Genomic DNA, 6,000 nt, shown 5'->3' on the forward strand with positions numbered 1-6,000 from the left:
ATAGCATGAAGACGTATAACGAGTGTTTCGTATGGCTGCCACATCCAGATCATGGTTATCCACATCATCATGTCCGCTCTCTCAACTCAGCCTTTCTTATCAAATATTTACAACAAGCTTGGTTAATAATACCTCAACAAAGTTGAAAAAACAGCAATCTCGCTAAGTTCATATGAGAGTTATGGCCCTTGCATTGTCAAATTTTGTCTGCATTAACCTTGTGTGCTCACTAACTTTGTGCATTTCTTCAACAAACCAGGTGACAATAGTGATCTTAACAAGAGGGCCATGATGGCCCTTAATCGCTCACCTGAGTAAAAGAGTTTAACCTTTGTAACATATAGCTTGATATTTGTTCTCAAATAATAATGAAAAACATACTGGTCAAACATGTTGCCTGGATAATCACTGACAGGACTTGTCACAGTTGCCTGCACACTGACAGGACTTGTCACAATTTCCTGCACACTGACAGGACTTGGTGATTGCATGACTACACACTGACAGGCCTTTGTTCAGTTGCCTGCACACTGACAGGACTTGATGATTGACTGCACACTGACAAAATTTGATTCTCATACCTGCACACTGACAGGACTTTGTTCAGTTGTCTGCACACTGACAGGACTTAATAATTGACTGCACACTGACAGCACTTAATACAGATACCTGCACACTGACAGGACTTTTTTTCAGTTGCCTGCACACTGACAGGACTTTGTTCAATTGCCTGCACACTGACAGAACTTTGTTCAATTGCTTGCACACTGACAAAACTATTTATAACAACAGACAGTGCACCATCCAATAAAATCAATAAACTGCCTTAAGCTCTAAAAATCAATTATCAGTGCACATTCTGCACCCTCGACCATCTAGGACAACATCACCTTCCTTCAACTATTAATATATCAAATTCTTTTTTATTTAAGGCTTATTCACCACGGTGGAGAACCCACGTGACTTATTTGGTAAAGTGCACGGCAACAAATGTCAACAAGTCTCGATTCAGGTAAGGTTTTTAAAGATAACTTTCTTAATATTTGGAGAATTTTTGTGAAATAAAGACCATAAACCCCACAATAGCTCTATCCACGGTAATAAAGAACTTTCTCTAATATCCCAAAGTTTTCCTGAAAATCTTGACCAACTGATTTCTCAGAGTTGAAATCTAAGGCAAAGTACACGGCTTTTGACAAATCTATCGCTTTACTTCATGTTAGCCGTAAATAATTCATCTTATCTGATTCACACATCTTATTTTAAGCAAATTTTATGTATTTTATAGTTTTCAGCGTGTATTGTTGAACTTTTTATAGTTATTTCAAAGGCGAAATTAACTAAAACCAAATTGATAAAGTACACGGACATTTTAGGTTTGATAAAGTACACGGTCGTTTACAACCTTCAGTGTATATATTCATTATTTCACTGACTGGTGTTAAAACGAGTTATTATAAATTTATTTATTATTTCTATTCTTCAAATTCATTATTGAACATTGCTCCATGTTTGAAAAGACTCATTGTAATGGAGTGGCAATGAAAGAATGAACGCGTTTTAACAGTTAAACCGACGGAGTGAAACATGTGTTATAACACTAAAATTCAGCCCCGTATATTAACAGTATATTCGCAATTGACATATAAAGGGCTTGAAGTTTTTGTAAAGGGTGTTCCTAATCTTTTTCGTATCGTATATGTAAAACGTGTTTGTATTCATTATACATGGTAAACAGTAACACATAACTGCTTAATAACTCTTCATTTTGTCAATTTTGAGAAAGAAAAGTGTTCTTGTACTTTTAATGTCTTCGATTGCTAGCTGATTTGATAGACTTATGATTTTGTGACATTTGTTTCATTTCAGAATATGAATATGATTCTTTATGCAAAGAATGCAGAATGGCATTTCAAAATAAAAAAAAACGACATCTAGTAGACCACGATAGAAGGCATTCTGGTCAATTGCCATCGTTTTTGCGGGAAAGTGTTTACACAGACACAGGTTAGTTTTTAGCTTTATTTTTTCGCAGAGAAATAAGAATATACTAACAGTTATACTTTTATTATGACTCCCCTCGTGTAGAGGTTAAGATTTGCCGTCGTCTGACTGCGTTTTCAACGTTTTTTAGGGTTGCGTTTTTCACATAATAATGTGGTCCGTGTTCCAGTGGACAGGGTCGTTTAGTTTTATGATGCTGATTACACGATCAAATACTGATTGCGTGGCAGCAATATAGTGTTTTTTTTTATAAATTATATTCAAGTACTGACATTGCCAGCATTTCTCGCTAACTTGTGACAGTACATGTCTTTTTTATAGGTGCAGCAATCACGGCGAGACAAAGTTGCACGTTTGCAAATATTGTGGCAAAACTGCTCTTGCAAGACTTGAAGATACACGAAAGACGCGAAAGCGGCCAATTGACGCTAACCTGTGATGTGTGTGGGTTCAAATTGGGTTACACGACCGATCTCAGTGACCAGATTTCTACTAGACACAGGGGAATGACGCGTCACAAATGTCTACAGTGTCGCTCAGGATTCAAGTTTAAATCTGGACTCAGCAGGCACGTTAAGGCGAAACACACCTAATCAGGACACATTGAAAGATCACAATGGTCTAGTTAGAAGTGCATTCCAGTATGTTGCCGAGTTAAAATAACGTTTTGATGAGTTTAACATGTTATTAAGATAAATAGCAAAACGTACTGTTACCAAATGGTGCTCTTTCAAAATGTTCGTTTGTCTTACAGTACTGAAAAAATTGCTGTGTAAAATTAATATGAAAACGGATTGAGCATTAAACATTTTCACAAGGTTTAGAGATGCATTGTTGTCATTTTCCCATTGATGTCCTATAAACTCTTAAAGTTCTGCATGTATCTTATATAATTCAGCAAGCTTTGAAACACAATTATTTTGTAATCACATTTCAGCCTTTAGTCTAGATCATTCTAATGTTCCATGCTCAGCTCTTATCTAGATGTTCAAGTCTTAGTCCTAGCCTGTAAGTTGGTAATATAGTGTGCTCTCATTCCTCCTTGCTGTTTCCCATCTAACTCCGAGCGTCCATCTTTACAATGAATTCCTGTATTGTTCGAACGACCGCAGTTTTACTGATGTAGATCAGATAATATTTGTTCAGACTGAACCAAATAAAAGATTCAGCGTTACCTGAAAGGTATGAACAATATGCTTTAAATGTGGAAATATGTATAAACTAATTGTGATGTGCCTATTGTATTGTTTTATATCACATCAAAATAGGAACATTCATGAAATTTATAATCACCACAAACGGGCCGCTAACTACTGAGATGTTTTATTGATAGTCAGTCCAGATTATAATTTATAAGTAAAACTATCGACCCAGATTATAATTTATAAGTAAAACTATCTGATTTTTGAAGAAATGTATGTATGATTCTGTATTGATCTGTATATTTAAAAGTAATCGAACTTATAATGGCAGGCTTTCTCTTAAATTATCCCATAGACTATCTTTCAACTCCTCATTAAATATGATTTCTAAATATTTAGTTATTTAGGTGTGCGTTATAATGCAAAATTTATTGATACAACTTAAATAAAAACTAAACACTATACATTCTGACTTCACGAATAGAAAATGCTTATATAACAATTAGTTTGTAAACCGCACTCTACTTTTAAACATAAACTAAAATGACCGTGTACTTTATCATCCTAAAATGTCCGTGTACTTTATCAATTTGGTTTTAGTTCATTTTTACCTCTGAAATAACTAAAAGTTAAACAATACACGTTGAAAACTATACAATACATAAAATTTGCTTAAGATAAGATGTGTGTATGAATTATTTACGGCTAACATGAAGTAAAGCGATCGATTTGTCAAAAGCCGTGTACTTTGCCTTAGATTTCAACTCTGAGAAATCAGTTGGTCAAGATTTTCAGGAAAACTTTGGGATATTAGAGAAAGTTCTTTATTACCGTGGATACAGCTCTTAATTGTGGGGTTTATGGTCTTTATTTCACAAAAATTCTCCAAAAATTAAGAAAGTTATCTTTAAAAACCTTACCTGAATCGAGACTTGTTGACATTTGTTGCCGTGCACTTTACCAAATAAGTCACGTGGGTTCTCCACCGTGTTCACTATCCACACAAAAGATAAGAATAAGCTTAGAATACTCTACATGGAGTTTACAATAATCTACATGAAATTCAATGGAAAAGTCTGATTATTAAATTTATCATTAAGTAAAACTGAAATTTCTTCTTAAGAATAAAGTGTATAATAATTATTTGAATCTATAAACCTAAAAAAATGAACAATAATTACCTTAGAAGTGACTATGTTGAAGACTTAATAAAATTTAAAATCTATTCTCGTGTTACTAAAAATAGAAAGTAGTGCAATCTCCAACAAAAAGGGAGACCATATAGCAAGACTTGCTGCCCAAGCTTCAAGAGTAAACTTTACATAACTATCAGATTTTAACAACATGTATTTATAATGAACTTGTAACCCATGGGGTGAGGCCAATTTTTCTCCAGGGGCATAATTTGAATAAACTTGGTAGATAACCAATAGACAATGTTACACACCAAATATTTAAGCACTAGGCCTCATAGTATTTGCCAAAAAAAGTTATGTAGTTTATCCTTTAGGTTGCCATGGCAACCAGAGTTCTGCATGAATTTCTTTTTTTTGAACTATTTTGAAAAAGCACCAACCAAGGATCATCCCTATAAAGTTTCATTTAAATTGTCCAAGAGGTTTTGGAGGAGATGATGATTATAACCAATTGTTGGCGCCGCACGACGGACGACAGACATGGACATAGACCAATAACAATAGCTCACCTTGAGCACTTTGTGCTCAGGTGAGCTAAAAATGATCAATAAACAGGCACATTGAATTCAACAAGCAAATTTGTTGATATTCCCCGCCTGATTAGGCAAAGTTCATGGATTGGAAATGAAAAGTAGGTGGAATATTCCTATATTAACATGTAATATGGCTGCAGAGAAATGGACCGTTATGAAATTTGGATATAAGTTTGAGTTTATTTGAATTATTTGAAATAAAAGTTTTGTATATAGAGTAACATTTGTAATAGTTTCTTTGAATTTGAATGATTTCGGACTCCACACACTTAGACCAGCCCAATTGCGTTCATACCCCGATAATGACATCAACCCCGCAATTCATTCCTTAAATACATATATTTATTATCATGTGTTCAGTCATACATGTATGAACATAATCGGACCAATCACTACCATGAAATGGTTTCGGACAAGATTTGACCTAGTGACCTCATTTTTTATCACATGTGACCCAGTTTTAAACTTGTCAAAGAGTTCATCAAGGAAAACATTCTGATCACGTTTCATGAATATTTGACCATACATAATGCCTCTAATGTGTTTCAAAGATTTTTCTAAGATTTGAGCTAGTGACCTAAGTTTTGACCCCATGTGACCCATTTTTACAAGCGGTCCATAGTTCATAAAGGGGTACATCCTGACCAAGTTTAAACAAAATCTGACCAATCATTACCATGATATGGTTCCTGACAAGATTTTTCTAAGATTTGATCTAGTGACCTAATTTTTAATCATATGTGACCTAGTTTTATTTATTTCCAAGAGTTCATTAAGGAAAACTTTTTGATTAAGTTTCATGAATATTTGACCATGTATAATGCCTCTAGTTTGTTCCAAAGATTTTTCTAAGATTTGACCTAGTGACCTAGTTTTTGACCCCATGTGACCCACTTTTACAAGCAGTCCATATTTCATAAAGGGGTACATCCTGACCATGTTTCAACAAAATCTGTCCAATCATTATCATGATATGGTTCCTGACAAGATTTTTGTAAGATTTGACCTAGTAACCTCATTTTCAATCATATGTGACCCAGTTCTATATACATCCAAGAGTTCGTCAAGGAAAACATTTTGATTAAGTTTCATGAATATTAAACCATGTATAATGCCTCTAGTTTG

This window comes from Mya arenaria, chromosome 4 (genome assembly GCF_026914265.1).
Source record: "Mya arenaria isolate MELC-2E11 chromosome 4, ASM2691426v1".
In the NCBI taxonomy this organism is placed as follows: domain Eukaryota; kingdom Metazoa; phylum Mollusca; class Bivalvia; order Myida; family Myidae; genus Mya; species Mya arenaria.